Source organism: Nannospalax galili, unplaced genomic scaffold (genome assembly GCF_000622305.1).
Source record: "Nannospalax galili isolate Female #2095 unplaced genomic scaffold, S.galili_v1.0 scaffold100, whole genome shotgun sequence".
Lineage (NCBI taxonomy): Eukaryota > Metazoa > Chordata > Mammalia > Rodentia > Spalacidae > Nannospalax > Nannospalax galili.
The window spans coordinates 7596299-7611290 of record NW_008352891.1 but is presented as its reverse complement, the minus strand read 5'-3'; positions in this window follow the sequence as shown (position 1 = coordinate 7611290).

The following is a 14992-nucleotide window of genomic DNA, read 5'->3' as shown; positions in this document are numbered from 1 at the left end:
TCTAACACTGGGAAGCCTGGGCACGAGGTCCAAGCTGCTCCACCTCCCCTCCTGCTTCAGCTCTCTGCCTGGACTCATCTCTCTCCAATCATCTATGCCTTTCTGGTATTGTTTCTTCTACCTTGACACTACTCTAATTTTGGGGCTCTTGGCTAATTTTTGCTAATTTTCCTCCTCCAGTTGATATGTCCCCCCTCCAGACAGCCTAAGTTCTAAACTTCATAGTTTATTTCTCTTAAATTCATTTCTTCTCTGGTCCCTGTCTGTACAGCATACTCCATGAGGGCGGGTATGTTAATAGGGTTCTGTATAGTCAGAAAAACAGAACAAATATGTCATAGACAAATGAGGAAAGGAGGAAAGGAGGGGGACATTTTAAGAAAATGACTCACATGGTTATAGAGGCCACATCTGCAATATAAGCCCTCAGGCTGCAGACCTAGGGGAAAAGAACAGTTTTATATGGAGTCCAAAGACCACCTGGTGACAGAATACCCTCTTCTTTGGGGAACTCAGTCCTTTTCTCTTAAGACCTTCAACTGATTGAATGAAGCCCACCTATTGTTTTTCTCACAGAGTACTGATTTAAATATCCATTTGTCTGCAGAATTTCTTCATATCAACACTAGAACTGGCTTAGTATGTGGTGAGACAGGCCAGCTACAAGGGCATGGAATATACCTCACAGCAGCGGCCGGGCCTTTCTTTTCAACTACCCTTGCCTTCAGTGAGTGGAGAACCTGCACTTAGGAAGTAATAAATAGTTTTCAGATGAATGGAAAGATCCATGGCTCACCTTAATTACTGGAAGAGAAACTGTTGCCTGCTAGAGAGATAACCTTCCTTTAAAATCCATGTTTAACTGGTTTTGACACAAAACAAATGAATGTTGGCAAAAACACTCTAATATTTTGAGTCTTCCCCTCTGGACACCAGAGGCCAGCATGTTCACAGTCCAGGCCAGCTTCCTATCCATACCCTGACTCACACCTGGAAAAAGAACCCCAGGCACAGAGGGCAAAATGAGAATGGGTGGAAAGCCCAACCTCCTGCCAAGAAACTGGCCAAGGTTCTTCTACCTCAGGAAACAGCCAGGGCCCAGAGGAAGCCACCACAGGTATCCCCAGGGCTCTGTGCTATGAGTGTCCCAGAAAACCAGGGAAAACAATTTGGCAAATAAACATTATTCCCAGTGTTTTACAAGCTGTTTAGAAACACACTTACAAATGACTGATCAGATCTCTTACATGCAGTTCCTCAACCTCAAAGTGTCCCTGAGACCCTCTGGAAGGACTGAGTCAGTCTGCATCTTTATTCTTCCTGGACGGTCTTAAGCGACACGTGAGGTATTGTAAGGGGTTAAAGAGAACCAAGAGGAAATCATCTGAGTGCCCTCCGTATAATTCAGATCAAAGAAATAGAAGGGTCTGAATTCTGAATTAACTACCCAAACATCAGAAGATGATCCAGAGACCCAAGGAGACCAAGTGCAGATTCACCATCACAAGGCTAAATGGCCCTTCTCCTGGTTCTGGACAAGAGATCCGTAGTCTATGCTATGATCTGCCACCATGGAGGAAAGTTAGAGCCTGGCACACTAATAAAAGCAATCAGTTCATCTATAACTCAGGGACAATAAAAATATTTTCTGGTCTAACATTCAAACCACAGTTTAGAACAGAGAGATAAATTCCATGATTTTCCCCTTGCCAAATCCAGTATTTATGGCATCTGAGTGAGTGGCAAATTATCAGTTGCAGGCAAAAAAAATGTGCTTTCTACATGTTCACAAACATATCATCACCTCCGGCACGCTATTGCTATAATACAGTATATGGCAAATTAGCTCATTATATTTGGGATAATTTAATCAACAATCTAATATATGTTGTACCAGTTGCAAGTACACGGCTCATAATTACAGTGTATTGAATCTAAATTCATATTGATGGGCCAAGAAACCACTTTAAAAGGAACACCAGTCTTAACTCACACACTCATGTTTATCTTATGAATTTATGAATGTGGGATTCTGTCTACCTGAACAAAACTCCATATACCCATCTGAGAATACCACTGACATTCAACTTTACAATGAAGAGGAAAAATGCCAGACCTCAAATGTGTAAAGCAAACATGCATCTCAGAGTCCCATTCATCAAACCCACGATGAAAGAATTTTCCCCAATTTAAAAACCATGGGTTTCATCAACTCTATTTCCTAAATAAACCCAAAATTGTACCAATGCATGGCATGGCAGCAACCAGAACATTTTTTTTCCCATCTGTCTAGTAGATAAGCAACTGGCTATGATTTTCATACCTAAGCAAGGCCAAGTAGATGATGAGAAGGGGTCTTCTCTCTCACTGACCCTGCCAGTCTGCCAGGAGGCTATTTCCTCATCCTCCAGGAGGTCACGGTAGACATCAGTCTATGAGTCAGCTCAAGAGGAGACACCTTAGGAAGGGATGTTTAGTGAAGGCTGAAAAAGGGCCAAGTCCATTCTCCTCTAGGAAGATTTCCCTATGGGTTCAGGAACAACTCAGATATTGAGGATGATAAACAATTGCCTGAAATTATTCTCTCTACCCCTTATAGTCTTTCACGGCCACCAATGGCAAATCCTTTCTCCCTTCCACAAGGATACTTACAAATAAGTTTCTAAGGAATATGTGCCCTGTCAAAGTCATTCTCCTTGGTACTATCAATTTACTAATCTCCTCCCCCTTCTCAGTCCAACCCTCTTGAATGTTTTTCTAATTAATCTGGTTGACCACAAAGAACTGGGATCTCACACTCAGTTGTTTTGGAATGAATTACCTTTGCCACAAGCCCTACACAAAGAGGTGCAGCGACACCCTCTCACCATCATATAAATAACTCAGCATCAGCTCCCAAACATTGCAGAGCACAAACCTGTCATCTCTAGCACCACTGACCACACTACTCAGCCAAAGATAACCATCAGTGTTTCTAGGTGGGACTTCCTCCCCGATTGTCTCAGAAAATTTATGCTTCTCTGAGTCCCAAGTCCTAAGAAAAATCAACTATGGGAACAGGAAAATCAGAATATGATTATAATTTTCCTGAAAGTAATAGAGATAACCATCAAGATGTATGACTTCCATGGAAGCCACTGATTCACGACAAAAGCAGGAGCACAAAAAAGTCCAAGGTAAAGGTCCAAAGTGCTGGACACCCAGAAGAGGCTCTAAGAAAACTGGGCATGCTCTAACAGTTGGTCTCTTGTGGCTGTTACACTCTTCCAGCAGTGTGTTCTGGTCTTGCCTGCTCTTAGCGTGTGCCATTGTTGCTAATGAGATAAATATTAATATGTTTATACACAGCATATACTTTCCATAATGCCTATGCATAGCGTTCCAAGATATAACAAGTTTTGGAAGGAAAATAAACCCTTAAATTGGCAATATTAACACACAATCCTGCACAAGACTGTTCACTGTGCCAGGAGATCCTAGTGTTACACTATTTGAATATTACCCAATACGTTCTCTAGTGTTTTCGAGTATTTGAACATTTGCTGCAGGCTACATTCTTTGGTAACTTCTCTCTCTCTCTCTCTCTCTCTCTCTCTCTCTCTCTCTCTCTCTGAAAAGAAATGGAAAGAGAAGACATCATTGCTGTGGAATTCTTGAACATGAAATCAGAAACTGACATAGAATTCAAGTTAGCAAAATGATATTAATTTCAATAACAAAGCACAGTGAAGGGCCAGGAGACAAAGTTGTCCCTATTATAGAAGCACAGAGCCCTAGGTGAAGGTCTCTCTAGACCCAAAAACACAGCCCTCACCTCACAGGGGAGAACAGAGAGTTTATTCTGGGCTGGTGAGGTAACTGATGGGGATCAGGGGAGTGGGGGGTTTGTAAAAGCACTTGCCACTCAAGCCTGGTGATCTTTTTAATCCCCAGAAGCCACTGTGGAGAGAGCCAACTGCCCACAGTTGTCCTCCGACCTGCATACAAGAATTATGATACACAAGCACCCACACTCACACATACCCACAAATAATAATAATAATAATAATAATAACAATGAAAAATTAAAATTTTAAAAAGAGGTATTTTATTTCAGAGACAAATATTGATGCAAACAGGAGATAGACACTCAAGTAGAGTCAAGTAGGGCAAGGACCCCAAAGGAGCAGCTCTGAGAAAGTCTTTACTGGAGGCCAGGAACACCAGAAGAGAGTTCTGGGTCCTCTTTCTTTGTTCTGCCATAAAAGAGCACCTCTATCAAAGGGCTATGCTGTGACTAGTAGCTAGAAACTGAAAGGAGGGACCTGGACACCTGACTGGGCCAGGTAGACTAAACAGCTCATCCCCTCCTCCTGCATACCCCTGCTTATGCCATAGGTCCTTTAACAAAGCCCCAGACTAGCAAGTTGATGGTACCCTATTTCCAGACACCCCTCCTGTTATATAAAATCCTCTCTTTCTCTCTCCCTCCCTCTCTCCCTCTCTTTCTCCCTCCCTTTCCCTTTCTCCCACCTTCTTCCCTTCCCCCTCCTTCTCCCTCTTAAGCACTTACCTACGAATCTATAATAAACTTCTCTCTAAAACTCACCCTCTGTGGGCCATGAATTTCATTCTTTGAATTCTCCAGACAAGAACTGGAAAGGCACTGGTTTGGGGGGCAGGGGTAGCTTCGGTGGCTTTTGAGTTTCTGGGACCGTAGCTCCTTAAAAAAAGATTCTGTCACTCCAAAACACCCCAATATTCTTGTATCAATATTGGTGACCATGGCCCAAGAACACAGATTCAGGTTACCCCAAATACTGTGTTCCAAATGTAGTAACAGTTTCTTTTTTTTATTTTAGAGATGAGGACCAAACCCAAAGCCTTGCACTTAATAGGCAAGCACTCTATCACTGAGCTAAATCCCCAACCCTCCCCTTTTTTTTCTAACTAAGATAATACAGAAAGTTATAAATCAAAACACTTTCCCAACAGATTTGTGGAACCATCACTCAGGCAGGTTACAACATAGCAGGGAGATCTCTGCTACAGGCCTTGGATGCTGCCTGGTGACATTCATAGCATTTGGGTTAGTAGAAATTAAGGGTTTGTTTGTAGATTCCGGAAAGAATTTACTTGATAGTCTTAGGATTAATGCTAGATCAAACTCAGAAGTGGGCAATAAACCACTGTTTGGGGAGCTAAAAAAGATACCGGACAAGGTGGGTGATGCAAGTCTTTAATCCCAGCACTTGTGAGGCAGAGGTAGGTGAGTCTCTGTGAGTTCCAGGTCAGCCTGGCTTACATAGCTAGTTTGAGGCCAGCCAGGGCAACATAGTAAAACTCTATCTCAAAAAAAAGAAAGAAAAGAAAAGAAAGAGAGAGAGAGAGAGAGAGAGAGAGAGAGAGAGAGGACAACTGTCTGTAACTCCAGTTCCAGGGGATCCAATGCCATCTTCTGACCTCCATGGATACTGCATGACCTGGGTGCACTTACATACATACAGGCAATACATTCATATACATAAAATTAAAACATAATAAAATTTAAACTACTGTAACAAAGTATAAAAACTAATGATTTCAGGAATTTTCTAGAATTCTCTCCCATTCTCAAATCTAAACATTAGTATATGTCAGGAGTTTGGAAACAATAAGTGCAATGGTTAAGAAAGGAAGGGGATAGATTTGCAATTTGAATGTTGACAGACAGAAAGTAAAATTTTTACCACGTATCCATTACTGTAATAAAAATTCATATGAGAGCTTCCTGGTGCCAGGATCTTTCCTGGGTAAGTCCCGCAGCACCCACCACACCTGGACTCCCCCAGGCTCATTCACCCTCCCAGTTCCCCTACCCCATCTCTCCTCCTAGCCTGGGTATTGGCCCATTTCTTGTCTTGGCACCCCAGACCCCTGAACTGACCTCTTGGCCCAGAAACCCCACCACTTCCTGATCTTCTGCTTCCAGACCAGCTCAATTCCTCCCTGCAGTCCCCAGCCCTCTGGGCCTCTTCCCACTCCCACCTCCCTTTGCATTCTTGGGCAGCACAGCCACCAGCTTCTTAGGACCAGCATCTTCCCTGGGCCCTGCTCCCAGGCCAGCCCAGCCCCCAAATTCCTGAGACCAGCATCTTTCCTGGAGGGATCCAGACCTTAGGGGAAATCCTGAGAGCATCTGATCCTCATCCAACTTGGGCCTCTATGGGAAATCCTGAAGATGAAAGAAATTTGGCCACTCCAATATAAAGTCAAAAGAGAGAAGCTAAAGCCTAGACCAACCAGCTTTTCATGCATAAGTAAACCACAAAGGCACATAAAGATTACCAAAAGAAGTAGACCTAAACTCAACAAAGGAAGGCTTGAGTCTCACACAAGGACCAGAAACTACAAAAGAAATTCACATGTCGAACTCACAGAGAAAAAATAATAACATGAAAAAACAAAATAATATATCCCCACCAAGTAGCAACAGTCCTCTAGAGAAGTACAATGAGAACCCCCTAAAGATAACACAGGACATGGAATTCAAAAGAACAATTATAAACATGATAAAAGAATTCAGTGAATTTAAAGAACACACAAAGAAATCAAAGAACTGAAAGAAGATAGGGATAAACTTCGGAATGAATTCAGAAAAGTATTAAAAATATTGAAGACTACTCAGGCTGAAATAAAGATGCAGTGAAACACTCAGTAAGCCAATTAGAAATGACTGGAGAAAGCCTCACCAATAGGATGAATGAAATGGAAAACAGAATATCAAGACTGTAAGATAAAGTGGACAAATTAGACCACTCAAGCAAAGATTACGAAAAATTTAAGAAAACACAACAATGGAATATGCAGGAATTTTGTAACACCATAAAAAGACAAGACTTATGAATCATAGTTATATAGGAAGGAGAAGAATCTCAGGATAATTGTATGGACCAGATCTTCAACAGGATTGTAGAAGAAAATTTCCCAAAATTAAAGAAAGACATGCCCATACAAATACAAGAAGCATATAGAACACCAAATAGACAGGACCAGAAAAGAAACTCTCCACGGCACATCATAGTAAAAACACTAAAAGTACAGAACAAAGACAGAATATTGAAATCTGCAAAAGAAAAACAAGACATATAGAAAGGAAAACCCATCATAATTACAGCTGACTTTTCAGTGCAAACTATGAAAGACAGAAGAACCTGAACCAAAGTATTCCCAGTTCTAAATTACCACAGATGCCAACCCACATTACTTTACCCAGTCAAAATGTCTACTATAGTCAGAGGGGAAAGAAAAATCTTCCATAACATAAATAGAATGAAAGAATTTGTGTCCACAAAACCAGCACTTCAAAGAGTTCTTGAAGCAATACAAAGAGCTGAAGAAAGGAACGACTATACCCAAAGGGTTACGGAAAGAAACTTAATGAAGGTATAACCGTGGAAATGCCCAGCTATATAAAGAATGTGAACAGAAACAAAAATGACAGGAATAAATGCACATCTTTCATTAATAACTTTAAATATCAATGGACTGAATTCCCCAGACAAAAGACACAGAGTAGTTGAATGGATTAAGAAACAAAACCCATCTTTCTGTTGTCTGCAAGAAACTCATCTCACTTTCAAGGACAGGCACTACCTTAAAGTGAAAGGATTAAAAAAAAACAAACAAACAAAAAAAAAAAGTGAATGGTACTAAGAAAAATACAGCCAATACAATTCTAATATCTGATAAAATAGACTTTAAACTAAAACTGATCAGAAGAGATAAACAGGGCCACTTCATTCTGATAAAAGGAACAATTGAACAAGAAGATATTACAATCCTGAACATATATTCACCAAGCTCTGGTGCACCCAAATTCATAAAAACAGTACTACAGGACTTTAAGACCCAGATTAATCTCAACTCATTAATAGTAGGGGACTTCAACACCACATTTTCTCCATTAGATAGGTCAACAGGACAGAGAATTAACAGAGTGACATCTGAAATAAACAATACTATTACATCAAATGGGCCTAACAGACATCTACCGAATATTCCACCCAAGCACCAAAGGATATACTTTCTATTCAGCTCCCCATGGATATCCTGAGGTACAAAACAAACCTCAACAAATACAAAAAGATTGAAATAATTCCATGCATTCTATCAGACCACAATGCAATAAATCTTGAAATCAACACCAGAAGAAACCCTAGTAACTACATGAACACAAAGAGATTAAAGAACACACTCCTGAATGATGAATGGGTCAAAAGAGAAATTAAGAAAGAAATAAAAGTATTCCTAAAACTAAATGAAAAGGACAGTACAACACAACAAAACCTCTGGGACACATTGAAAGCAGTTCTTAGAGAGAAGTTCATAGCTCTAAATGCCTACATGAAAATATCATAAAGAACACAAATAAATGACTTAACATTGCAATTCAAGACCCTTGAAAAGCAACGACAAATGAAACTCAAACCCAGCAGACAAAAAGAAATACCCCCACTTCCCAGAACACATATAAATGACTTAATGTTGTAACTCAACACACTTGAAAAGTAAAAGCAAAGGAAGCCCAAACCCATCAGACAAGAAGAAATAACAAAATCAGTGAAGAAATTAATGAAATTGAAACAAAGAAAACAGGTTTTTTGAAAAGATAAACAAGATTGACAGACTGCTAGGCCAGTTAACCAAAAGAAAGAAAGAGCATCTCCAAATCAACAAAATCAGAGATGAAAGAAGAAACATCACAATAGACACCAAAAAGATACAGAATATTATAAGGGAATATATTAAAAAACTATATCCTGCTAAATTTGAAAACTTAAAAGAAATGGACAATTGTCTAAAAGCATGGGAACCACTAAAACTAAACCAAGAAGAGATCAACAGCTTAAACAGAACCATAAGACATAAGGAAATTGAAACAGCAATACGAAAGCTCCCTTTTTTAAAAAAGCCCAGGACCAGATGGATTTACAGTAGAATTCTACCAGATATTTAAAGATGATCTACATCCAATACCACTTAATTTATTTAAAAAGATAGAAATGGAGGGAGAACATTGACATTTCTTCTATGAAGCCAGCATCACTCTAATACCAAAGCCAGAAAAAGATACAACCAAAACAGAAAACTATAGACCCATATCCTTAATGGACACAGATGAAAAATTCTCAACAAAATACTTGCAAACCACATACACACATCAAAAATATCATCCACCATGATCAATTGGCTTTATTCCAGAGATACAGGGATGGTTCAATATACATGTCAATAAATGTCATAAATCATATAAATGGACTCAAAGACAAGAACCACATGGTCATCTCAATAGATGCAAAGAAGGCCTATAAAAAAATTCAACATGCATTTCTGTTCAAAGTTCTAGAGGGAATTGGACTGGAGGGAACATATCTCAACATAATTAAAGCCATATATAACAAACCCACAGCCAACATCATTCTAAATGGAGAAAAACTGGAAGCGTTCCCATTAAAATCAGGAAACAGACATGGCTGTCCACTAGCTCCACTCCTTTTTAACATAGTGCTTGAAACTCTTGCAAGTGCCATAAGACAAGAGGAGGAAATTAAAGGAGTAATAATTGGAAAAGCAGGGATCAAATTATCCCTTTTTGCAGATGATATGATATTATATCTAAGAGATGTCAAAAATTCCACCAGAAAACTGATAGAAATGATTCACACTTTCAGTAAAGTGGCAGGTTACAAAATTAATTGACAAAAGTCTGTATCGTTTCTATATACCAATAACACGCAATCAGAGAAAGAGTACATGGAAACAGTCCCTTTCACAATAGATGCAAAAAAAAATAAAATATCCCAGAATAAACCTGACCAAAGACATGAAAGACCTCTACAATGAAAATTTTAAATCTTTAAAGAAAGTGATTGAGGAAGGCATCAGAAGATGGAAGAACCTCCCATGCTCATGGATTGGAAGAATTAGTATTGTGAAAATGACCATCCTACCAAAACCATTTATAGATTCAAAGCAATACCAATCAAAATCCCCATGACAGTCTTCACAGAATTGGAAAAACAATCCTAAGATTCACAGGGAAGCACAAAAGACCTTGGATAGCCAAAGCAACCCTGAGCACTAAGAGCAATGCTGGGGGAATTACTACACCAGATTTTAAACTGTATTACAGAGCTATTGTCATAAAAACACCACAGTACCGGCACAAAAACAGACCCATAGATCAATGGAACAAAATTGAAGACCCAAATTTGAATACATGCAATTTCAACCACCTGATATTTGACAAAGGGGCCAAGAACATTCACTGCAGGAAAGACAGCATGTTCAGCAAATGGTACTGGCAAGACTGGTTCTCCACCTGTAGAAACAACTCCAAATGGATCAAAGGCCTCAATGTGAAGCCTGAAACTCTGAAACTGTTAGAAGAAAACATTGGCAGTAATCTACAAGATATAGGTGTAGGAAAGGATCTTCTAAACCAGACTTCAATTGCTCAGGAAATAAGGTCAAGAATCAAGAAATGGGACCTCATTAAACTAAAAAGCTTCTGTACACCAAAAGAAGCAACCAAGGAAGTGAAGAGAAAACCCACGGAATGGGAGAAAATCTTCACCAGCAACACATCTGACAGAGGTTTAACATCCAGAATACATAACGAACTCAAAAAACAAAGAATCAAAAGTAACCCAATTAAAAAAATGGTCTAAGAAGCTGAACAGAGAGTTCTTAAAAGAAGAAATAAAGACAACTAAGAAGCATCTTAGAAGGTGTTCAACATCATTGGTAATTAGGAAAATACAAATGAAAACCACTTTAAGATTTTATCTTACCCCAGTCAGACTGGCTAAGATCAAGAGAATACATGATATTAAATGTTGAAGAGGATGGAGGGAAAGGGGAATGCTCATCCACTTCTGGTGGGATTGCAAGCTTATTCATCCCCTATGGAAAGGAGTGTGAAGAACCCTTAAAAAACTACAAATGAACCTACCATTTGACTCAGTTATACCACTCCTTGGCATATACCCAAGGAACTCATCCTACTGCAGAGACACTTGTACATCCATGTTTGTTGCTGCTCTTTTCACAATAGCTAAGAGATGGAAGCAACCTAAGTGTCCCTCAACTGACGAATGCATGATGAAAATGTGGTTCATTTATACAATGGAGTTTTGCTCAGCAGTAAAGAAAGATGAAATCATGAAATTTGCAGGTAAATGGATGGAACTAGAAACTGTTTGTAACATAGGTGTTCCTCTGACCCTGTGTTGATGAGCCATGGACCTGCCTCTTTCTTGCACTCTGCAAGGAACCCATGCCCCTTCGCTCTTGCAGCCAATTGGTTGACCATAGCTGCTTGCAGAGGAGGTGCTAAGGGTATAAAAGCTGGGAAAACCAGGAGGCCAGGTTCTCGCCATTTTGTGAGGCTGTATGGAACCACAGGATTTATGTCTGGGTGTGGACTTTTGAACACAGCTATGAATGGGGGTCACCCACTTGTCTGTAAGTAAACCCTCACCCCAAGCTCAGTTAGCAAGTCCAATAAACTCGTTAAGATTCTTCAAATCAGGGTGTGTAGAATTCTTTTCTCAGGTTGTCACAAGGACCGTGGGAGGAGGAGATTGAATGCCATGTGAGCCTCCCAGCAGTGAATTTGACTTATACTATCATACTAAGTAAAGTAACACAGACTCAGAAAGAAGAAAAAAAAAAAAAAAAACAACGTACGTTCTCCCTCATATACAGATCCTAGTATGTATCCAGACATAACTATAGGAACCAGGAGAATGAAAAGGAACCAGGGAAGTAAGGAAAAGAAAGAACCTGAGAGAGAAGAACAGTAGGAAACAGGTATTGATAAGGGAGATATGGATTAAAAATAGGGTTATTTTAAGGGGAGAGGGGAGGGAGGGTTATACAAGGAACATTGGGGATAAAGGGAAAAAAGGAGCTCAAGAGAGGTGGGACCACAGGAGAAGGGTATTATTAAGGGAGAAATAGAAAAAATGTGGGCACTTTAAATGGAGAAACCATGGTGAAATGGATAGATAATGTGAGAGATAGATAATACCTAACCCTTTTTAAAAAACCAGAGGGAACTATATTAATAAAACAACCCATGGACAAATTATACATACAACTTGCTCAAGGAATGTAATATATACCCAGGCAAGGTTTATCTGAGTACGTCTGGTCTTTGCCAAAGTTCTTTCTACACGGCATATGGTAATTAAAAGTACCAGACTGGTGGAACTAACCTTCTTGGATGTTTAACAGCCATACTTTGAAGCCTATACTAATTTTGTTACAGGGACATAAAGGACAGTTTTTGCTCCTTACCCTCCTAGGTTGACTAAGTTCCAGGGGACCATGAGCATCTCTCAAAATGTCCTGTAACTGTGGTGGGTCACCTGTCCTCTTGATCAAGGAGGCCATAAAAACCCCATCAAATGGACTTGAACCAGTGTCCAGTCTACAAAGAGGAGGGTCAACACAAAGGAAACATTTCCTCGATGCTTCCACATGAAGCCAGCCATGGTCAAGTAGGACCTATGACTTATCTTCACATAGATGGAACTGGTAAAAGAAAGGAGCCAGGTGCTCCTCCCAAGCCCATGTCACCCCTGTGGAACAGATCTTCAAATGGCCTTAACAGTAAAAGTAAATTGGCTTATCTGGGCCAACTATATGGTCTTAAACACCCAAAAAGAAAGTATAAGCAAAGATTAAATGTGTCAATATAATTCTTTACAAGTCCATGTGTATAACTAAAGGCTACATAACAAGAAACAATGCCTGACAGGAGATACCTTCTTTTGAGTTGTTGGACAGGGTGGCCCAAGAGACTCCCAGACAGTAACCCAGCATAGAACTGGGAAAATGAACAGCAGACCCCAATCTTATCTAAAGGAATATTGGCAATTGATTGCTGCTAGATGAGGAAGAGCTGATCTTCCTAAAAGAATGAACTCTAGCTAAGTTGACTAGATTCAGCGGATGGACAAGCACTGGGAAATAGCTGGGGGTACCGACAACACAGTGGACAGAAACAGAGATGACAGACTATATGATCTCCAGTGGGGTGGGGGAGGACATGGGAGGGTGCCATTTGGGAAGTGGGTACTTAGATGAATAAGATTGGGAATGTTCTGTATGAAATACATACAAAATAATCAAAAAAAATCAAGAAATGAGTTATATTTGAGGAAGAAGAATAAAAAATTGCTTCATGTTAATTAGTAGATGTGAAAAATAGTACCACTGAAATCTACCTGATGACTTTATATCCATACTCAGGTGCCAAGGATCCGAGTGTAACTGACTGTGACTAGTAATAATCAGATACATAGAGATTAGAGATGCATGTGCAAATATCTAAGTGTTAGTAGCATTAAAAATTAGTTTTTTCTGTATGAAAGAGTATTTTTTTTATTTATTCAATAACAATTTTCTGTGCATCTTTTTCAAAATTGGCTGTAAATTTTTAGGTTTACAGTTAAATTATTACAGTTATACAATATTGTACTCAGTATAAATCCTATAAGACATAAAACTAAATGCGGCTTTAACCTTTAAAAAAGATCTCCATTTCATTATTGAAATACACAGTTTCATACAGAAAAATTAATTTTCAATGCATTAAGATGTTTGCACATGTGTTTCTAATTTCTATATATCTGATTACTACTAGTGACAGTTACTTTCTGAGCTCCTTGGCATCTGAGCATGGATATAAACTCATCAGGTAGATTTCAATGGTAATGTTTTTACATTTTCTAATTATTATTACTCTTATAGGATTTATAATTTTTAATAACTACATGATTAGAAGAAGCATTTTACTACAGCTTTAACATATTCAGTAACACGCTCCAGAGCACGAGTACATCTCTTTCACAAGTGGGTGCAAGTTTCTAGGTTCACAGTTGAGTTAACAGAGTTATACAATATTGAACTCAGTATAAGCCCTGTAAGACATAAAATTGAATGAGTTTTTTAACCTTTAAAAAAGATCTCCACTCACCTCCCTCTTCTTCCCTGGGCCTGTACCACCCGCCACAAGCCTCTCACCCACCAGAAGGCCTCTCTCCAGGGTAAGTCCATTGCACCCTCCACATCTTGACTCTCCCAGCCCCATTTACCCTCCTATCTCCCCTGGCCTTCTCTCCTCTGAGTTTGGGCCCTGCCCCATTCCTTGTCTTGGGGCCCCAGACACCTGGGGAACCAATACTGCTTCCTGATCCTTTTCATCCAGACCAACATAGTGCTTTCTCTGGGCCCCAGGAGCACTACATCTGGGCCTGGCCCCTCCCTCAGATCCCTCTGCATCCCTGGGCCTGCACCACCTGCCAGGCTCTTTCTGGGATACAGGAGCTGACCTTTCCTCTTCCTGATCCTTTGTATCCAGACCAACCCAGCTCTTCAGTGCAGTCCCCAGGAGTCCTTGGGGCCTCTTCCCGACCCATCTGGCTTTGCATCTCTGGGTGGCACGGCCACCAGCTGCCTTAGACCAGCATCTTTCGTGGGCCAGGCTCCTGGGCCAGTCCAACCCCCAAATTCCTGAGGCCAAAATCGTTCCTCGAGGGATCCAGACCTTAAGAGAGAGCCTGAAATCATCTGACCCTCATCTGAATTGGGCCTCTGTGGGAACTCCTAAAGACAAAAGCAATCTGGCCACTCCAATATAAAATCAAAATACAGAATCTTAGACCAGCATCTTTCGTGGGCCAGGCTCCTGGGCCAGTCCAACCCCCAAATTCCTGAGGCCAAAATCGTTCCTCGAGGGATCCAGACCTTAAGAGAGAGCCTGAAATCATCTGACCCTCATCTGAATTGGGCCTCTGTGGGAACTCCTAAAGACAAAAGCAATCTGGCCACTCCAATATAAAATCAAAATACAGAATTGGAAGCTTAGAAGAACCAGCTTTTCACACCCAAAAAGTAAACCACACAGACACATAAAGTTTACAAAAAGAAGCAGACCTAAACCTGAAGCCTTGAGTCTCAA